Source organism: Canis lupus, chromosome 1 (genome assembly GCF_048164855.1).
Source record: "Canis lupus baileyi chromosome 1, mCanLup2.hap1, whole genome shotgun sequence".
NCBI lineage: Eukaryota > Metazoa > Chordata > Mammalia > Carnivora > Canidae > Canis > Canis lupus.
The window spans coordinates 90,415,042-90,435,509 of record NC_132838.1 but is presented as its reverse complement, the minus strand read 5'-3'; the positions used below and the strand labels follow the sequence as shown (position 1 = coordinate 90,435,509).

General features: G+C 46.3%; 1 protein-coding gene across 5 annotated transcripts in view; it reads right to left on the bottom strand.

Moving 5' to 3' along the window:
• Positions 1 to 20,468, bottom strand: part of KANK1 (KN motif and ankyrin repeat domains 1) — a 207,907-nt gene that overhangs the window by 163,167 nt on the left and 24,272 nt on the right. Inside the window, exon 1 of one of the 5 annotated variants that reach the window (XM_072839338.1) lies at positions 9,503 to 9,645. The exons of the other annotated variants lie outside the window; for them this stretch is intronic. The gene's annotated coding sequence lies outside the window, so the exon portion shown is untranslated. Of the gene's footprint in view, positions 1 to 9,502; positions 9,646 to 20,468 lie in introns of those variants that run through there. 5 annotated transcript variants of the gene reach the window in all.

Here is a 20,468-nt window from a genome sequence, read left to right as displayed (position 1 = left end):
AGTGTCTGCCTTTTGGCTCAGGTCATGATCCCAGAGTCCTGGGATCGAGTCCTGCATTGGGCTCCCTGCATGAAGCCTGCTTTTCCCTCTGCCTATGTCTCTGCCTCTCTCTCTCTGTGTTTCTCATGAATAAATAAATGAAATCTTGGGGGAAAAGAAAAACAGAAATGCATTTAAACATTTAAAACAATGCTATGTATTGGAACTGTTGATGGAAGTGTTAATGACCAAAGCTCATAGGAACCTAAGCTCCTCTTTCTCTCCTTAGGAGCAATAGTTTAATATTTACTGATTCTGTGCTCACAGCACTTTACAGAACATAAATCCCATATATAATTGGCATCGACTGTATAACAATTTTTTTCGGGGGGGGGTAGTTTCCCTCTCAATTTTTCCATATTCCTCATTATTTCCTAGAATGAGCAGTTTTGCTACTATATGTCCCCTGTGATATTATAGAAACCTCCTCCCCCAACCGGAGCCCTAGGTCTATTTTTTTCTTACTGTATCCTCTGCCCGAAAGAGAACACTATCTTTTAATTTAACCACCTGCCATTATCAAACCCTAACAAAATTAATAATTGTCTTATCACTGAGAACTCAGTCCATATTAAAATTTTTGTGATGGTCTCAAAAGTGTCTTTTTTGCAGATGGTTTGTTCAAATAAGAATCCCAATGAGGTCTCACACTGCATCTCACTTGCTGGGACCGTTCGGAGGCTACAACACAGGGATGAGTCCTAAATGAGTTTGGAACAAGAGAAATGGCATTCATACGACTGAAAGAATTAAGGCAGAATCCCAGCCCACGAAAATGGACAAAATAAACAGAAGTGGTACAGTGCCAGAAAGTCAAAACCAGGGCAAGAGCCAGAGATAAGGCACCAACAGGCTAAGAGCTAAAGTTGAGTAAGGAGAGTAATTGGATAAATTATTGAATTATCTTAATGGAACAAGGACATTAGATTTTAAAATCCCACTGTAGATCAACAGAGTAATGGAAGACCAGCTATTAAAAAGGAAAAACCTTACAGTCACTATATCTGATTCGTTTCACTTCCCAAACCTTAGTTTTGTAAGCACGTTTTTACATCGTGGCACCCTAATAATTACACTATTAGTTCAAAAAGATCATGGATAGAAATTTTATTTTATTTCACAGGGACTAAAATAAGTAAAACAACATATAAGGTAGTGACACTGGTACAACTGATTATTCTCTAGCTCCTGGATTCTTTTTTTTTTTTTAATTTTTTTTATTGGAGGTCAATTTGCCAACATATAGCATAACACCCAGTACCTCCTGGATTCTTATCCAGATCACTCCACAAATTCAGAATGTATGCTTACTTTATTTATTTATTTATTTATTTATTTATTTATTTATTTATTTATTTATTTTTGCAAAAAGAAAATGAATATAGTCACACAACTTATCAGGATGATAGCTACCATTACAGATCATTTACCAAGCTGGGCACTCCACAACCACATGAGGTCGATAATATAATTAGATCTAAGAGATGCGGAAACTGTGACTCCATGGTTAAATGGTACTGGTAGGGTCACATCTCCTAACTGACAGCAGCAGGACTCTAAAACCAGCCTGGACAACCAAGTCCGGAGCATAAGACTCAAGCCACCCTCAATCAGAGGACAGCGCAAGAAACCAAGGTTCCCAAATGTTTCGCCAGCAACCTCTGAACACACACCACTTCTCTCTGCACAGCAGACACAGACACACATACAGAAACAAGGGAATTTTGTACATGAGCAATACGTTCATTAATTTAAAAATAAGAAAATTAAGCAAGACAAACTAACAAATTGTAACAAGGAACCTGCGTGCACTGTAGGCATGAACTGGTGCAGACAGTATGGGCGCTCCTCAAAACATTAAAAATAAAATTACCATACGATCCAGTAATCCCACTACTGGGTATTTGCCCAAAGAATACAAAAGCACTAATATGAAGAGCTATATGCACCCCCATGTTTATTGCAGCATTATTTATTTACAACAGCCAAATTATGGAAGCAGCCCAACTGTCCACCAACAGATGAATGGATAAAGCAGCGGTGTGTGTATACATAGTCCATTATAAGGAATATTACTCTGCCATAAAAAAGAATGAAATTTTGGGGTGCCTGGGTGGCTCAGTCAGTTAAGCATCTGCCTTTGGCTCAGGTCATGATCCCAGTATCCTGGGATCGAGCCCCTGCATCGGGCTCCCTCCTTCTCCCTCTCCCTCTGCCCCTGCTCATGTGCTCTCACTCTCTCTCTCAAATAAATAAATTAATTAAATCTTAAAAAAATAATAAGATCTTGCCACTTGCAACCACATGAATGGAACTAGAGAGCATAATGCTAAGTGAAATAAATCAGAGAAAGACAAATAACCATATGATTTCACTTATATGTGGAATTTAAGAAATTAAACTAAGCAAGAAAAAAAAAGGCAAACCAAAAAATAGACTCTTAACTATAGAGAACAATCTGATGGTTACCAGAGGGGAGGTGTGTGGGACAGGTGAAATAGGTGACGGGGATTAAGGACTGTACCTGTGTCCTCTGGAAATGCTAAATCACTATTTTATACACATGAAACTAATAGAACACTGTATGTTAACCATACTGGGGTTTTAAAAAATTCTAATAGGTCTCAGATTTTTTTTTGAGCGTTCATTATCAGAAGTGCCTCCAAACTTTTCTCTCCTCCCTAAAATAAGATTTTCTAAAATGCCTTTATATTTAGTCACAATTTTGTTTTTCCCCCACTTGAATTAAAACAAGACAAACTCTAGAGAAGGAAGAAATAAGAACTATAACTTAGCACCCCCTCCCATCAACTTTGCAATATTTTAATTAGAGGAGTAGGACTTAAAAAATAGTTGTCTTTAGCACAGCTCTGAAAAAGTTTAATGATTACTTTAAATATGATCAATGGTGCTTGTCTACATGAAAATTAATGATGTTATTATAACATTGTGAAGGTTAAAAGATTTTGTTTTGCTTCTTTTCTTAGAAGAAAGGTTGCCAGCATCTTTATCACCACTAAAAGGTCATTTCTGCATTCCAAAGGAATTTTTTTCTAATTGTATTTTGAGAAACAGATTTTCAAAAACATTTATGCACCAGGAGCCCACAGATCGTCTTAAATCAAATACTTCATATTCCAGTACAAGTCTGGACACATCAAATCTGAAAGAATTTCTTCAGGCTTACAAAACCAGCCTATGTGATTGAATTTCCAGCCAAATAGGAATCTTAAACTTTTCAGTTACTGTAAGGAGAGAAGGAAAAAGCCAGCAACACCCTGGCACTGAAACATCTCACCCAGGGGCACCCGGGTGGCTCAGTGGTTGAGCGTCTGCATTCAGGGTCCTGGGATGGAGTACCACATCGGGCTCCCCACAGGGAGACTGCTTCTCCCTCTGCCTCTCTCTCATGAATAAAGAAAAAGGATAAGAAAAGAAAAGAAAAGAAAAGAAAAGAAAAGAAAAGAAAAGAAAAGAAAAGAAAGGAAAGGAAAGGAAAGGAAAGGAAAGGAAAGGAAAGGAAAGGAAAGGAAGAGAAGAGAAGAGAAGAGAAGAGAAGAGAAGAGAAGAGAAGAAAAGAAAAGAAAAGAAAAGAAAAGAAAAAAAAGAAAAGAAAAAAAGATCCCCCCCCCCCCTTGTCCTTGGTCCTTGTAAGGACCATCAGCATAATCTAGGAAGTAGAATAGTTTACCTATTGGGTTTCCAAATCCTCATTTACATTTACTCATTTGACTCCTCTAATTTAACAGGATGGGCAATTATGGCAAACATCCAGCAAAGGAGTTTCACCACTGTATCTAAGTCCCATGCCACCATGTATATGGTGTGGGAGGGGGAGGAGAGGCAGGTGACCCCCGTTTTCCCAACAGCGAGGATGCCACTGTGCTTCGGGTTGTGGATGTGGTGTGAGGCCAGACAATGACTCTCAGGGACTAGCCACGGGCTCATCTAACTTCATTAGCACCTATTACCGTCCCCATACTAGTGATCCTCAACCCATGGTGCGCAGGCCAGCCACAGCACCCAGAAAATTGTCAGAAATGTACATTCTCAGACCAATCCCTGAATCACAAAGTCTGGGAGCAGGGCCCCTCTAAATACAGCCCCCGTGGGATTCAGAGGAAGATGACAATTGGAGAATCACTGCAATAAATGATCTTTGGCTCAGTGATTGAGCATCTGCCTTCAGCTGAGGGCATGATCCTGGGGTCCTGGGATCGAGTCCCACATCAGGCTCCCCGCAGGGAGCCTGCTTCTCCCTCTACCTCTCTCTCTCTCTCTCTCTATCTCTCTCTCTCTCTCATGAACAAATGAAATCTTAAAAAAAAAAAAAATTAAGTGGTCATTGAGACTGCCATTATACTTGAGTTCAATTTCCACGAAACCCTGAAGAACAGTTTACTGGTCTTCAAGTATTCCTACTGGAAGTAGAGGCAAACACACAGGGAAGCTTGGACGTACAAAAGTTTTGTGCAAGAGGGTGACCAAGGAGACAGTGAGCCCTCCACGCTCCTTTCTCTTCTCCGGGGTCCTCACAACAGCTGGTAGGAAAGGTCGCTACCCTAACTCCGGCCTCCCTGACCCGCTAGGTGACTCTGGTGGCCAACGTCTGAGGAGACTCCCAGCACCCGCCTGCAGCGCACCCGACCCGAGGGCCAGAGGTGCACGGGCCCGAAGCGCAGGGACCCGAGCGAGCCTGAGCTCACATCCCAGCTCTGCCACGTTTAGGCCTCAGTTTCCCCACATGTGCAACAAGACGTACAGTACAGCCTTCTCCGCAGGGCCACGGTCAGAGCGAGGTAAAGCCCACCGCCCCGCACAAAGCGGCCCTCCGTGCCAGGCAGTCGTTTTCTTCCGACCTACCAGAACTCTGCGATTTTAAATACCTTGGGATATACCCAAGTCTCTGGAAGAGAAAGGCTGCACACGCCTAAATCACCTTCTCTACAAAAGCGCCTGATTAATGGTTTTTTAAAATAAAGGTGACAAGAACCACAACCACATTCATTCCTGACGAAGAATCACATGATACAAAAAGAGCTCACCCTGCGCCGAAAGCAGTGTACACAGCGTCTAACCGCAACACCTTGATCAAGAGAAAACATTTCAAAATATTTTCTTTAGACATCCCTAAGCTGTTACGGGGGAAAAGCCAAGGCGCCGTGCGGACTTGCGCAGGTTAGTCAAGAATGTGATTGGATGAATTAAAGAAATTACAGCCTGGCAAGGCTCAAGCAGGCAGCAGGCGGGATTCCAAGTTTCTGCTGGCTGACTCCGTAATGAGTCCTCCCCCTCTTTTTCTGCAGCGGGTAACTTAATAGCCAATCCCATTTAATATTCTAATTAAAAGATCAATAAGCCATAAGGAAAGAAAGCTTCCACTGAAGAATGTTTTAAACACGTTGGGGGTCGACATGAATATCATTAATGAATATTGTTTAACGAACACTCAGGAGACGATAACTTTAATCTTCAGAGAGACTTGGGTTTGAGTCCTGGCTTAGCCATTTCATGGGCCAACCAGCCTTGGGCAAGTCCCTGAGCTTCATAATTGATCTACCTGCTTTTACTTTTGTCCTCATCTTGTCCATTCTACACCAGTCACAGAATCTGAATCTGTTCTCAAGCAGGCTGAAGACCCTTCCTACCTCAGGGCCTTTGCACATGCTGTTTCTCTCCCACCTCACCCCCCAGAGCAACAGAGAGCTGACTTCATACTTGAAATCCTAGGAATCATTCTTATAAAACCCAACAGCCTCATATACCAAAATGGGCATTAAGTAGCATCATGGGAAACAACTCTGTCTCCATGCAGTCAATCTAGATGAAAGAGGGAAGAAGCAAATTCATCTGTTTTCCCTTTGCTCCCACAGTTGCCTTTGCTCTTCCAGCCTCATCTTTTCACCCCTACTGCAACTGAGAAAAGCCTGAGAGAGGGAGAGAGGTTTCCTAACTTTGGCTGTTCCCAGCCAGACCGGTGGTAGTAATAATTAGTCATGAACTGTCATCCCCCTTCATGCCCACCTCCATCTCCGCTGTCCTCCTCGGCCCCTCATCTCTCCTCCTGCTTTCCCTTCGTCTCCCAAGACGGGAGACACAGCAACACAGAGGCAGGAGGGCTAGACCTCAGGACCCCTAGAGCTACGTGATCTTGGAGAAACTGCTGCACAGGTGGCAGGAAATTCATCTGGAGCCCAGGAAAAGGAGGAGAGGAGTCTGATCCTGTCCAGAGACAGGCTGTTCAGGAGGAGGATGAAAAAGCAATGGGATAAAACAGAGTGATTACAGAGCTTTCTCCCCGACTGCTGGGCCTTTAAGCCCTGCCACCCACAACCCAAAGACCCAGAGCTGAGAGGCGGCAATGTTCACAGGTTGCCAGGCATGGCCTCTCACTCCTCAGAGAATCTAATCTGATAAAGGAGTCCAGGTTCCTTTGGGTCCGTGATGTTTCAAGATGACTTATCTGTTCCTGCTGCTGCTGGACCTGGAGGATTATCCGGCTGAGTATCTGCAGTCAAGCTTCTGTCTTAATGCGGGAGGAGTGGTGGACAGCACCGTGTTATTAAAGAACGAGTGGAGTTTTGTAATCGACTTTCATAAAACCCCAAGATGAGAAGTTCTCTTTTAGAATTACCGATACCTAAAAAGGTACTAAAAATTAAGACCTCATGGTGGGGGGTGGGGGGGGTGGGACTTACCACAGGTTAAGTCTGTATATTTATTCCACCTACAATGTGACTTTTTTTTTCTCCAATTTGGAACTTTTCTTTTCTTTTCTTTTCTAAGATTTTATTTATTTATTCATGAAAGACACACAGAGAGGCAGAGACTTAGGCAGAGGGAGAAGCAGAGGGAAGCCAGATACGGAGCTCCATCTCAGGATCCAGGAATCACAACCTGAGCTGATGGCAGACGCTCGACCACTGAGCCACCCAGGTGTCCCTGGAGCTTGTTTTCTGACTCTCTGCATCCAATCCAGTGCTGTTGAGAATGCTGACATTCCAGGCATGCCCATATAGAGAGAAAGTCCTCACCCCAGAGGGCCTCAGTGATGTGGAAAAGACCCAAGCCCACCGAGAAGGTCTTCCCTGGGGAATGTTCTGACCCCAGGACTGTGTGTACAATCCCCCAACCCTAATTAAGGATCATTTTCCCCCTCTAGAAGCTATCAAAAGATGAAAGCTGTCCCAGGAAGAACCACGCTCACTTCCTCTGGACAGACAATAGGCAGCCACCTGCTTGGGCTTTATTCACCAGCTTCGGAGTTCCTATGTCATGGAGTCACTGCCGTTCATACACCCCAGAGGACAAGGAGGAGAAAGAAACAAAGGAGCCAGGTGGCTCGGGCAGAGAGAAGAGTGGGGTGGCTTCTCTCCCACACCCCCACACTGCAGCCTGGGGCTCGCTGCTGCCCATCTCAAGCTGTGCGCAGACAGCTGTGTCAGCCACAATAGGAAAAGGAAGGAAAAATGGTCCTTCCTAAGGATTGCCTGGCTTTTTATTCTAAGGGAACAAAACTGGTAAACATGAAACATAGCCTGTCTTGAAACACCACTGAGGCGTGTTAGTTGGTAAATCCTTTACCAGTTAGGTTTGATCTGCCATCAACAATTCCTTGGCAAGTAGGGCAGAGTCTGCCGGGGGGGGGGGGGGGGGGGGGTGTAACTGGCCTGAGGTCATACCTACGGCAGGAAGTCAGGGGACAGAGCTTCACAGTAGGGTCTGGATGGGATACTCTCCACTCTCTCTATTGGAAGGCTCTGGAAAAATAGGCCCGAAAGAAGAACTGTCAAAGTGAGTGTTAAGAAGAAATAAAGTCATAGAGAAGAAAAGTTGAAAATTCATCATATATGCTTTATTTGCCTCCATTTTCTGTGGAGTAAGTAGAAAAAGAAAATAAACTTCTTTGAAATTAGTGATGATATTAAAATGAAAAGAGGGTATAGGATTTCATCTATAATTTCATGCAGTATCTAGTTCTTGAACCAGACTTTAAAATTCCTGCTTTTTATATATTTATGTCTATTTTCCCCCTCCATAATTATTGCATAAATAAAACATGTTAAAATTCTAGTCAGAGGAGCATTTGGGTGGCTCAGCAGTTGAGGATCTGCCTTTGGTTCAGGGTATGATCCCAGGGTCCTGGGATCGAGTGTCGCATCGGGTTCCCCAAATGGAGCCTGCTTCTCCCTCTGTGTCTCTGCCTCTCTCTGTGTATCTTTCATGAATAAATAAATAAATAAACAAGACCTTTAAAAAAAATCCTGATCAGAAAAAATTTCCACTAAATTAGTCTAATTCCAAAAAAAAAAATCCCTTTACCACGGTTAACACTTTAGGATATGCAAACGCAGATATATAAATACTTGGTGAGTTGTGAGAGGACCTTTGTTTATAAAAATTTCTTTGTACCTACTAGGTTGTTTTTTTTTTTCACACAAGTCGTGAATATCTCTTTGTTGAAATAAACACAGATTTGTTTGCATTCTCTTTGCAAACATTCTTGGCAAATATCCCTGCTATTTACTGCTAAAGCAGTCCTAGAAAGCAAACGGGGCATCTACGCACGCTGCCAGAGATCAACAGCCTAGAAGAACCAAGTTTGCCTGCTGCAATCACGGAATCAGGAACCCTCCATACACCAGGAACAGGCCTTTAGAAAGCCCTCCAGAGTTAGTAACTCAAGTAACCCTAACAAAGGAGTCTGGATTCTTCCCTAAAGAATCACCTGCTGGTAGCCTGAAGGAAGAAAAACCTCCACTCATCATTTCCACAGAGGGTCTGCAATATGGTTTAGAAGGACGACTGATGTTACACAAGGGGAGGGATTCTCCTAATCACTCTCTCTCAGTTATTTAGCCATAGAAGATAGCCTTTCCTCAAAGGAATTACCATCCAGGATTTTTAGCACATGTTGCAAAAGGAACCAGCCAAACCAAACGACAAATAGTCTTCCCCCTTCCCCCTTGCACGGCACGGGCTGGTCCGCCAGGGAAAATGAAAAGCTCTAGTGTGTTTCATTACCGTTTTGTGGGCTTGTAGACGGAGTTAGGACTTTACAAACAAATACCCCAAAGCCATGCTTGTGTCATCTGTCTTGTGGTATTCAGTGTGCAGGAAGAGAAGTCTTATCAGCCCTATCTATTTATTTATAGGAAAGACAATTTAATTGGAAGGGGCCTGAAATCCATCTCTACATCCAGCAATTAATTCAGAAAGGACCCACCCACGACCAAGGCTCATCGTGCAGTCCACGTGGCCGGAGGCTCATTACTGTCGCCACCAATTTAAAATTAAGACCCTTCTCGCGCTCAACCCACGAAGTCTCACTGCTTTGAGCACTCTTTGCTGAAACTTCACATTAGGCCTGTTTTCATTTCGCTCAGGGGCTTCAGGTTTACCCACTGTGGCAGGGTAAAATTATTTCTGAAACGGAAAAGACCGCTGGGCTCTTGGAACTCACCCAGGACTCTCCTCGGCCGGTCTGTTTTAACAGATTTTCATCAGGTGTCTGCCCAGCGACAGGATGTTGTGGCACGTTTTCCTGTGCATTGGTCCCAGGATGCCGCCAGCCTCACGTGAGGGACTCGCAAGACTCAGCAAGCCCCTGCAGTGTGCAGAGCACAGGTTATCCAAGGAGCAGCTGCAATCTGAGAAGGCTGGAAAGGGACAGCGACAGGGAGCCGCCCATTCCTTCCTCTCCTCCCCCTGCCCCGACTGTTCCAACCACGACTGACCTGGGAACACAGTTCTGACGTTGCTGAGATAATGACCTGATCTGTTTCCCCAACGCTGGGGGGGGCTGCTGCAACCCTAGCTGGTGAGAACCGTCCGTGCTCTGTGCTTCCCAAAGCCAGGAGCGAGCCTTGCTTCCCAAGCCAAGAACACTTCCCGACTCTCCCTCCAAGCCTGCCGGTCGAGGGGCCCCGCATCCAAGCCTTATGGCCCCGACAATGAACTGCGGGCTACGTTAGATGCGCCAGAGCGACAGCCGTCTCCCCGCTGCCAGAACAGGTTTCCCGCACCAAACGGCAGCAACACACAGATGCCTTACAAGGTGCTCAGAAATCAGGACGCACCAGTACCTTGCATCATAGTACTGGGGCGGGGTGGTGGGGTGCGGGTGTGGAAATGCCTGCAGGAGACAAGCGACAACCCGATAAGGAAGGTGACATGGCCGAGATGAGGAGACAAGAGGAGGGCAGCCACAGATGAGGCTGGGGCACAGGCCAGGAGGACTCTGCTCCCCGGTTCACACCTGCAGGTCCTGCCCTCCCACGCCCTCCACTTCACACGCAAACATCCTGAAATGGAAAGGTTCACCTCCACCGAGGTCTCTCAACCTTTGTTCAACCAATGTTTCTGGCTGGATGTGTCTGTGACATGGGGGCTGTGCACCGCAGGGGGTTCGGCGGCACCCCGGGCTTCCACCCACCAGATGCCTGTAGTGCCCACCCGCTTGGTTCGGTCTGTAATAAGCAATAAATGTCGTCACAGATGGCCAAATCCCCTCCTAGGCAGAACTGTCCCCCACTGGGAACTGCTGAGCACCCGAAGCCACGGCACGTCGGGGTTCAGTGTGCACACCAGACAACGGCGCTGGCTAAGGGGGGGCGTGTGGCAGCGGCACCATCACCCACGGTCCAGGGACCGTGTCCACCCCCAGGGGGCTCCCCTTGCTTCTAATGCCCTCAAAGGCCAGCAGGAGCCCTGCCTCACACGTGAGTCCATTCCCGTGGCTGCATGGGATGGGATGCCGGAAACCATGCCCTTCTGCAGGTTTCCTCGAACCCCCTGGGATCCACATCCTCAGGCTCCTTTGCAGGGTGCTCTGCAGGGGCTGGCCCTAAGCCCCCTCCTCCCACCGTGGGCCTCCACCCCCAACTGGGTGATCTTGTTCCTTCACAGCTGCAGGGATCATCTGCACGGGGCGGGGAAGCTCTGCACAACCTGACCCATGGTACACATTCTCTTTTCTGAACTTGACATGCACAGTTCCCACTGACACTTCCCTCTGATATCCTGCAGACCCTACAACTCCACTTGCCCCGAACTGGGCTCATCTCCCTACGCCACACCCACCCCACACCCTCCTAGAGTCCTCCCACTTCATAGCAAGCAGCTGGGCCCCCCAGGAGCCTGGCATCGCACCTCTTTCACCTCACAGAGTTCCTTCTTCCACACCTCCACACCGCCCACCTCTCTCTGGCCCCGTGGCCCCAGCCCAGGCTAGGTTTCCCTTACCAGGTGCTGCTACAGGTGCCCTGCTCCTACCCCCAGGCTAGAGGGCGTTTCCCAATCTGGGCTTCTAGTTACAGAACTCACCCGGCTTAAAACTCAACGATTTCCCACCACCCTTGAGATCAAGTTTAAAATTCCTTTTTTTTTTTTTTAAAGATTTTATTTATTTATTCATGAGAGACACACAGAGAGAGGCAGAGACACAGGCAGAGGGAGAAGCAGGTTCCCTGTGGGGAGCCCAATGTGGGACTCGATCCCAAGACCCTGGGATCACACCCTGAGCCGAAGGCGCTCAACCCCTGAGCCATCCAGGCATCCCAAGTTTAAAATTTCTTAACATGGCTAACCAGGCCCTTTAGGACCTTACCCCTACTCCACGCACTTCCCCGACCCTCCTACCCAACTCTACCCTCTAATTCAAAATCGAACTCAACTCAACTCTTGGGCTGTGAACAAAGGATGCTTTCCCACCTCTGTCTGGAACAGCCAGCCCCTGCCAAATGGACGTCACCTGGCTAACTGCACCTCATACAATAAGACTTCACAGAGTGAACCTCCCGGCCCCCCACCCCACTGTTCCAGTACTCTGCGATCCTAGCAGAATGTACTGCCCTCCCCCTGGGGGAGCATTTAACTCTGCAGCCAAACATGCCAGATCTCCCCGCCACCACCTATCAGCTTCTGTCTGGCTCACTCCTCCGCACGGTGCTGGCAGGTCCGCTGCTCACTGCTAACCTCCAATCTGCGATGGCTCATCCTCATGAGTGAATACCAGGGCCGGGAGCCATGGTGATGGCCAAACACATACAGGGTGTGGAACTAGCCTCAAGGAAAATATCCAGGCAGGGAAACGACATAACACGAAGAGTTATATGCACTCAACAGTATGTCTCCAGACGGAAGGTAGGAAAGGGGCCACCTGGGAAAATAATGGATGTTAGGAGATGCAGAAGGGGACAATTATCAGGACCAAGTGGAGACAGTCTGGAACCTCCTGCAAGACAAGGACTAGGACTCAGGTTCTGAAAGTGGTGAGGGGCAAATCAATGGGCATAGAAATTAGCCCAAGAGGGGTTCCGGGGGCTAAGTCGATTAAGCATCTGCCTTCAGCTTGGGTCATGATCCCAGGGTTCTCCGCATCGGGCTTCCTGCTCTGTGGGGACCTGCTTCTCCCTCGCCCTCTGTCAAATATATGAATAAAATCTTAAAAAAAAAAATTAACCAGAAAGAGGTCAAATTTTGCAACAATTAACCTCTTTTGTAATCAGTTGAGTTTATCAGGTTTTTTCAAGTGAAAACATCGTTTGTGCCCCCCACCCCAAAGCTCTCCTGTGGTGTGAGAACCATGGGTCACAGGGTAGGCCTACTCTCTGCCATAAAAGCACAAGTAGCAACAAATCCAAGGCTTGAGGTTCTTCAAACATCAGTCTTCTCACAACAGACACAATTGGACAGAAATACTAATAAACAGAGTGAAAAGTTGACTCGTTACCTCCCCTCACGCTTTGGTTACACGATATTGAAAAACTGGAAAAATTTCAACCAATAACCTTTACGGGTATCATTTGTGAAGGACATACTGTGCCAGGCGTCTTGAAATATGCTTTTGCTTAATTCTTACAGCCAGCCTCTGAGGGGAGTACTAGTATGTCCGCTTCACAGGTGGGAAACAAGTTCTGAATGGACATGACAATTCTCCATCAAATCTGACCCCTAACCCTTTGTTCTACGTCTTCTCAACCAAGTAACTGACCGAGGAACAGCGCCCAGCTGCTGTAGCCCACCTGTTTGAAGGGACTTCGGCAGGTATCTATAATTAAGGCAGGAATGTTCCAACTTGAACCAGTTGCTGTCATTTTCCTTTTAAAATTAGCTCTGGCCTGAGGCAAAACCTGCCTCTTAAGTACTTCAGATTTTTCATCAATTGTGGAGAAACCTTTACTAAAAAGCTGCAAGTTCTTTCTTTCTCCTTTCTGGATGGTTGAGAAAAAAGAATCCCGGAATGCTTACGACCTCTGCTTCTCCTTTATATGCAACTTGTTACCCAAAAAAGGGGGTCCTAGGCCCCTTGGACTTTGTGCACAGTCTCCTGATCAGTTGTCTGGGAAAAGAAGCCATTTACTCTGCGCTCATTACACATCAAACATTTTCCAACACTGTCTTTCTTAAATACATTCGTATCCTAAGTTGGGTGCTGTGATCACCTCTACTTTACCTCTACTTTACATGTTAGTGAGCAGAAGCTGAGAGGAATCCAAAGTCTGTGCTCCTTCCACTCTGGAGACCATGCTGACTCGGCCACAGTCAGCCTGGCAGGCTGTCGTCCCTGCAAGAGCTCTGCTCCAAGACCAAAAAAGACAAAGATCTTAACAAGGATGGAGGGCACTAAGGGTAAGATGAGAAAATAAAAGGAGCGGCCCTGCAAAGAAATTAGGTCTATGTGCAGTGTTAAAAACTCAGCAAAAGGGGCACCTGGGTGGCTCAGCAGTTGAGCATCTGCCTTTGGCTCAGGTCATGATCCTGAGGTCCTGGGATCTAGTCCCACATCGGGCTCCCTGCAGGGAGCCTGCTTCTCCCTCTGCCTGTGTCTCTGCCTCTATCTCTCATGAATACATAAAATCTCTTAAAAAAAAAAAAACACAGCTAAATAAGTGGAAAATAGAAGACCATCCCCCTATAGGTCTCTCAGCCTCGGCACTAGTGACTGGCTGGATAACTACTGGTTTGGGGGCTTCCCTGTGTACTGGGTGGTGTTTAGCAGCATCCCTGGCCTCAAATCACCCAATGCTGGGAGCACCCCTCCCCTGAATTGTGACAATCAAAAATATCCCCAGACACTGCCAAATGCCACCTAAGGGGCAAAATCACCACCCTCCCCTGCCACCACCAAAGCCCCTTGAGAAATACTGCTCTAAAAGAGGTGCCAAAATACATAGTAACAACTGGTCATTTCGGGGCCTTATCTTCACAAGGCACACATTTTCCAAAGTTCTTTTTCTACATGCTAAGGTGTAAATCAGCCAAATGCAGAAATCATCTTAAAAGAAGAAAAGAGGGGCAGCCCCGGTGGTGCAGCGGTTTAGCGCCGCCTGAAGCCCAGGGCGTGATCCTGGAGACCCAGGATCGAGTCCCACATCGGGCTCTCTGTATGGTGCCTGCTTCTCCCCCTGCCTGTGTCTCTGCCTCTCTCTCTCTCTGTCTCTATGAATAAATAAATAAAATCTTAAAAAAAAAAAAAAGAAGAAAAGAGTGCCCTCAAATTATTCATTCATCAGGACATTAGCGGCATTTAAGAGATAGTGTTTACATTCCCCCAGACCTGTGGTTTGTCGAGAAATTAATTTATCCCATCCAGGCTTTGATCTTCAGGCAAATTATTTCCTGAGACAAGATTTAACTTGTGACGGACCCTACAGGCTAACCAGCTGTCAGAGCGGAACTGGCATCAAATTCCAGGTGGCAAGGGGAGAGTGTGCTTCCCGACCCTGCAGAGGGACTGTGCGCAGTAACACAACCCAATGCCACCGAGGGGTCTGATTTTCCCATGAAACTGCGATACAGCTTGGCTTTGTGTTCAAAGGAGAAAGAGCTTTTTAGGAGGTGGGTCAGTTTTATGTACCAGCACTAGTATTTCTGTGACGGAAGGCTTTTGTTGTTCTTGTTTTTATTTCTTAATTTCACAGCAAAGAGAGTCACACCCAAGTAATCTCTTTGCTTTTTTTTTTTTTTTTTTAAAGATTTCATTTATTTATCCATGAGAGACAGAGAAAGCGACAGGCAGAGACATAAGCAGAGGGAGAAGCAGGCTCCCTGCGGGGAGCCTGATATGGGGCTCAATCCCAGGACCCCAGGATCACGACCTGAGCCAAAGCCAGACACTCAACCATGGAGACACCCAGGCATCCCGATCTCCTTGCTTCTATGGCTGGTTTTCACTTAAGAGGAAAGGAGGAAGCTTCTAGTCTTCCAACAGCTCTTATTCGTCTTACACCTGTTCTGCAAGGTATATGCTGCCAGCCAGATGGAACAGATGAGCCCTGAATAAAACACTTGTTGTATCAGCATCTGCATGCTTAGCCTATAAGAATGCTGACTGCAAGCGAAGACTAAAGAGTTAATTTTACTAAGTATTCATACCTTATTTTGTGTAGTACACAGAATAAAGCACCCCTACAGCCCCACCAAAGATACCCAAGTCTTAATTCCCAAACCTAAGTATCTTATCAATGAGGTCATTGAAGATGTGCCTCAAGTTAAGGACCCGTGAGCTGAGGAGTCGCTTTTGTTATCCTGGTGGGTCCAATGTAATCATGAGTCCTTGAGAGCAGAGCTCTCTGGCTGTGAGAAGTCTTCAGAGAGACAGAAATGGGGCAACAGAAACAGTAGCTGGAGAAATCTGAAGTGTGAAAGGGATTCAATTCACCATTGGCGGCTTTGAAGATGGAGATAAAGGGTCCTGAGCCAAGGAAGGGGGTGGGGGGCTCTAGAAGTTGGGCAACGAGGAAACAGATTCTCTCCCAGAACCAGCCCTTCCCACCCCTTGATTTGATTCCAATGCATCCTATGCTGACCTTCTAACCTACAGAACACTAAGATAACATATTTGTATTGCTCTCGGCCTTAAATCTGAGGGCTCTGTCATGGCAGGGATGGAAAACTAATATAGTTTTTGGTGGCTGGAAGTGGGCTGCTGTTGTAACAAAAACCAAGAATCGTGTCAGTGGCTTTGGAACTGGGTGGTGGGTGGGCCTGCCGGAATTTTGCGGAGCGCTGTGGAGAAAGTCCAGACAACCTTGAGCATACCTGTGAGGAGACACAGGGACAGTAAGGAGAGCTAGGGAGACGCTCAGAAGGAAGTGAAGGCCATGGAGGAGGAACCCCAGATTGCCATCGAGACACCCACGTTGTCAAAAGCAAAGGAAATCACAAGGACTACCAGTCTAGCATCCGCTGCTTGCTGTGGACTGAGAAAGAGCAGCCCCCAAGGGGTAGAAGGCACCTGAACATCAGAGGGGTGATCCCACTGTCCTGCCAGGTGACCTGGGGTTAGACAACCCATGGGAGCCACACTTGGGGATGACCACAGCACCCACCTCACAGTAGATGGGATTAATGAGGTCACGTGGGCAGAGCTCTCGTCCAGTGCCTAGGACAGGACAGGCACTCAAAAATTCTTGTATCCGAGCTTAGAAAGAAGCTTGGCTAGAGAGGAAGGCATCCTTCCTTTCTCCCACAGGAAAGCATGGGATAAGTCTTCCCTAGGGAGGACTGAGGATCCATGCATAAAAGAAGGGAGGAGAGGCAAACCTGCATGTGCAGGAAGCCAGTGCCACATAAATCAAAGGCAAGATTCGGGAACTCAAGGCAGAGAAAGACAAAAAGGGGACCGAACTGTTTCTCTGGGTGACTCTATTACTGGAAATGTGCCAACTGCAGCCTGAGAACACTGGGCAGAGATACTGTGCCCCTCTCGGTGCCAACTTGGACAGGAAGTGATGCGGCTGGGTCCCACGGTCGAGAAGCCAGCGGGAGGGGGTGACGGGGGGCATCCTCAAAGAAAGACATCATTTTTAATTCTCCGGCTGGGCTTCCTACCTCAGCCTCCCCCTCGCCCCTGCCTCCCACCCATCTCCATCCATGAAATTATAATATACAAGGAGCATTAGAAAGACCATGATTGTTCTGACAGGGGCCCAGCAGAACAAAAATTTTGCAGACGCTCCTAGAATTTTGTACGTAGAAGGAGTGACAGGTATTGTCCTATTGGAACAATATATTTTTTTTAAGTCTTGGTGCTTTCCTAAAGTTTCTGGGAGAAGACATCCCAAGGAAAGAAAAGAAAGGCACCAAAAGCATTTGAATATCCCTTCTGTCTTTTTTTGCATCTGTGCCCTCAACTATAAATTACCCAGGATTCGCAGTCGAGAGTTAAATGCCAGCCAGCAGGGTAATGCATAACTAAGAGCAAGAAAAAGGCACCTTAGAAATGATGAAGATAAGGCCAAGCAGCAAGGAATGACACCAGTCTCCCCTAGTAGGTTGGTAAGATAGGTGTCTGCCCACACAGTCCTCCTTTTCTGCCTAAAAGTCACTTTCTTTCTTTGAAGAAAACCTCCTAGCACCTGCAGAGAAGACACCACTCTTCCGTTTCTGTCTGCTGGCAGTAAAATGCCCAGCCTCCCGGGCAGCGTGATGAAGGCACGCATGTTTATGAGCCAAGCACATGTACCCACTGAACACAATGATGCTTTCAAAAAAAGAACAAGTTTCAAAAGTTCTGCCAACAATCCCATTGTTTTGGATTCACAAACTGGAAACGCATACATTTCTGCACTACATTTTCTGAATTTTGTCAAGTTGGGTAGATCTAAAGGCCCATTCTTCACACTCCCACGGTTTGTCACTCAGTGCCCTTTCCAAGTAAACCCAGAAAGGCAGTTATCGGAGCAGATGCATTATCTGGGTGGGCACAACAACAGAACTGGATCTTATCTCTGCCCACCCCCACCTTTCTCTGCTCCTCAAGCTGCAAACTTCTGCTCACCCTGGGGATTAAAAAAAAAAAAAAAAAAAGCAGCAGACTAAAGAGCTAGATGATTTACCCTCTCCTCCTTATCTCAACCCAAATCTCTAGAATCTGGGAGTGTCAGCAGGTGAACCTCCAGATCCTCCTGAAAGAAGGATGTGCCTAGTGATTTGGTTTTGCTTTTCATAAACATGAGAAGGAGGAGAATGGCTCGGAGACAGTAAGATAATGAATCTAGCTACTGAAAACAAATTCCAGTCTACTGCTTGAAGAGGAAAACACCACGATGGGTGGGAGGTGTTCAAAGCTCCCAGGGACCTCTGCATCTGCATCGCCCGCTCCCATCAAGAGCTAGCAATGCTGCCCCAGTTTTTTTTTTCTTTTTTTTTTATGCTGCCCCAGTTTTGACCAAGCTGGAAGAACCAGCCTCTCTTATCTGGTACTTGCCACCAAGGTGATCTGGACACCAGAACATAATCTGGTAAAAATGATTCAAAAAAAAAAAAAAAAAGATTCACAATTCAAATAAGTCAAATAGTTCAGGATTGGGAGATCTTAGTGTTTTTTGGAGGATAAAAATACACATGTATGAGACATACACCTCTTCTGGGGGCATAAGAGCTTTCCTAGGTTAAGTACTCGGACTGTGCCAGACATATTCTGCATTATTTGATCAATTCCTTACAAAGAACCAGTAGCTCAGTGTTCATTCTTCACTTGAGGAAACCCAGGCTTAAAAATGTTCAACAACATGCCCAAAGTCACAAGTTGGTAGACCTCAACTCTGAACCCAAACTTAGGCTCATACCCTAAGGATTAATGCCTATGATACACTGTGCTCAGCAAGAGAACTCCAAGAACAGCAAGGATTCCTCCAAACCGCCCCGGGGGCCCAGCAAATTTTACTGACAAAATTAATGATTATCTCCCTTTTTCAACCACCTTTGTTCCTGCAGGTGAAAACCTCACACACCCAGCTTTGCCTCTGTCTGACAAGACGTCACAATAACTCCCTGGCGCTACTTCTAAGCAATGCACATATTCCAGAATGCCTTCCTCTTGAAAGCATCACCACCCCTGCGTGACAAGACTCCGATTCCCAAACTGCCCTGACCCGCAACTGCATGGCACCTGGTGCATCACCTTCTGGGTGTTACCCAGCCTCCGACCACAGCCACCTGCCACCTCCCACCTACAGCTGTGTGTACACGGTTTATTATCCCACAACGGCTAGTGCTCCTCCTGGCTGAGAGAGAAGAAAAACACAGTTGATTGAGGTGCTGCCGTTGGGAAGGAAATCTCTCAAGTACTCCAGAAATCTGGAAGTCCCTCTCTTCGTAAGAAGCTCAGGTGGTTTTACCCAACTTTCCAGAACGAGTGAAGACTGACTGTATTTTAGTCCCAAGCTTAACCAGCAAATTGTAGGCACAAACCACGTAGCCTAGTGAAGATTCTCTAATAAGAAATGTGACAACTGTAGATCCCAACATTCAAAAAAACTATAAAGTAGAACGGTGGTTGTCAGGGACCAGGAGGAAGGGGAAACGGGGAGTTAGTGTTTAATAGGGACAGAGTTTCTACCTGGGAAGATGGACAGTGGTGATGGCTACGCAGCAATGTGAATGAACTTAATGACACTGAAATGTACTAAATGTGGCTAAAATGGGAAAACATCAGCAAAACTTATCTTGCCATTCAAGTGAGTGTGTCCTTTGGAAAACTCTTGCTTACAAAGGGAAAGGAGGCCACAGCACCTCCCAAAGCAAATCACTGAGACATCCTGGCACTACATGGAAGAATTTAAACGTGAGTTAAATTTTTTCAGAGCTCCTGAAGAAAAAAAAAAAAAAAAAAAGATGAATGCTCTTGAGTTAGTTTCTACTCTGCATATACTCTATGTCTAAGTGAAGCCAAAGTCCTCTTTGAGTCCCCTAAGGAAAGGACTGACTACAGCGCCTTAGAGCAGCCCGCTCATTCATGTCTGGGATAAAATCTTGCAAAATTCACATGTTGAAGCCATAACCCCTAACGTGATGGAATCTGGAGGTGAGGCCTTTGGGAGGTGACGGGGTTGAGGGGAGGTCATGAGGGATCAGTGCTCCCAGAAGAAGAAGTAGAGTGACCAGAGCCCTTGGTCTCTCCACCACATAAGGACACAGCAAGAAGCACCAGCCAGGAAGCAAAGTCACTCTCCCCGGAACCCAACCATGTAGCACTTCCATCTTGCACTTCAGCCTTCAGGACTGTGAGAAATATGTGGTTGTTAAGCCACGTAGGCTGGGGTATTTTATTATAGCAGCCCAAGCTAAGACAGGTCTCCTCTGCATTATATCTGCACTTGTACTCACATCCAGTTAACGGTTCCAACTCACTGCCATCAGGAGAAAAACAGTTCCTAAAATGACTCACTCGTGCACCTGTACTTGGGGCACCACAGCTAAGGTGGGCATCCACACGAGTTCTCTTCTCTTTCTTGGTGTCACAACACAATATGGCTGCAGCCTGGCTCCTACAGACACACACTGAGAAGTGACAACTGTTTCTTCCACTCTCAGAGGCTTTTCAGAGTAACACTGAGGAGATGTCAAAGGCTGTCATGACTCAGAATGAAATGGTCTCTAGTTCACTGCAATCTCGTTTTTTTTTTTTTTTTTTTTTTTTT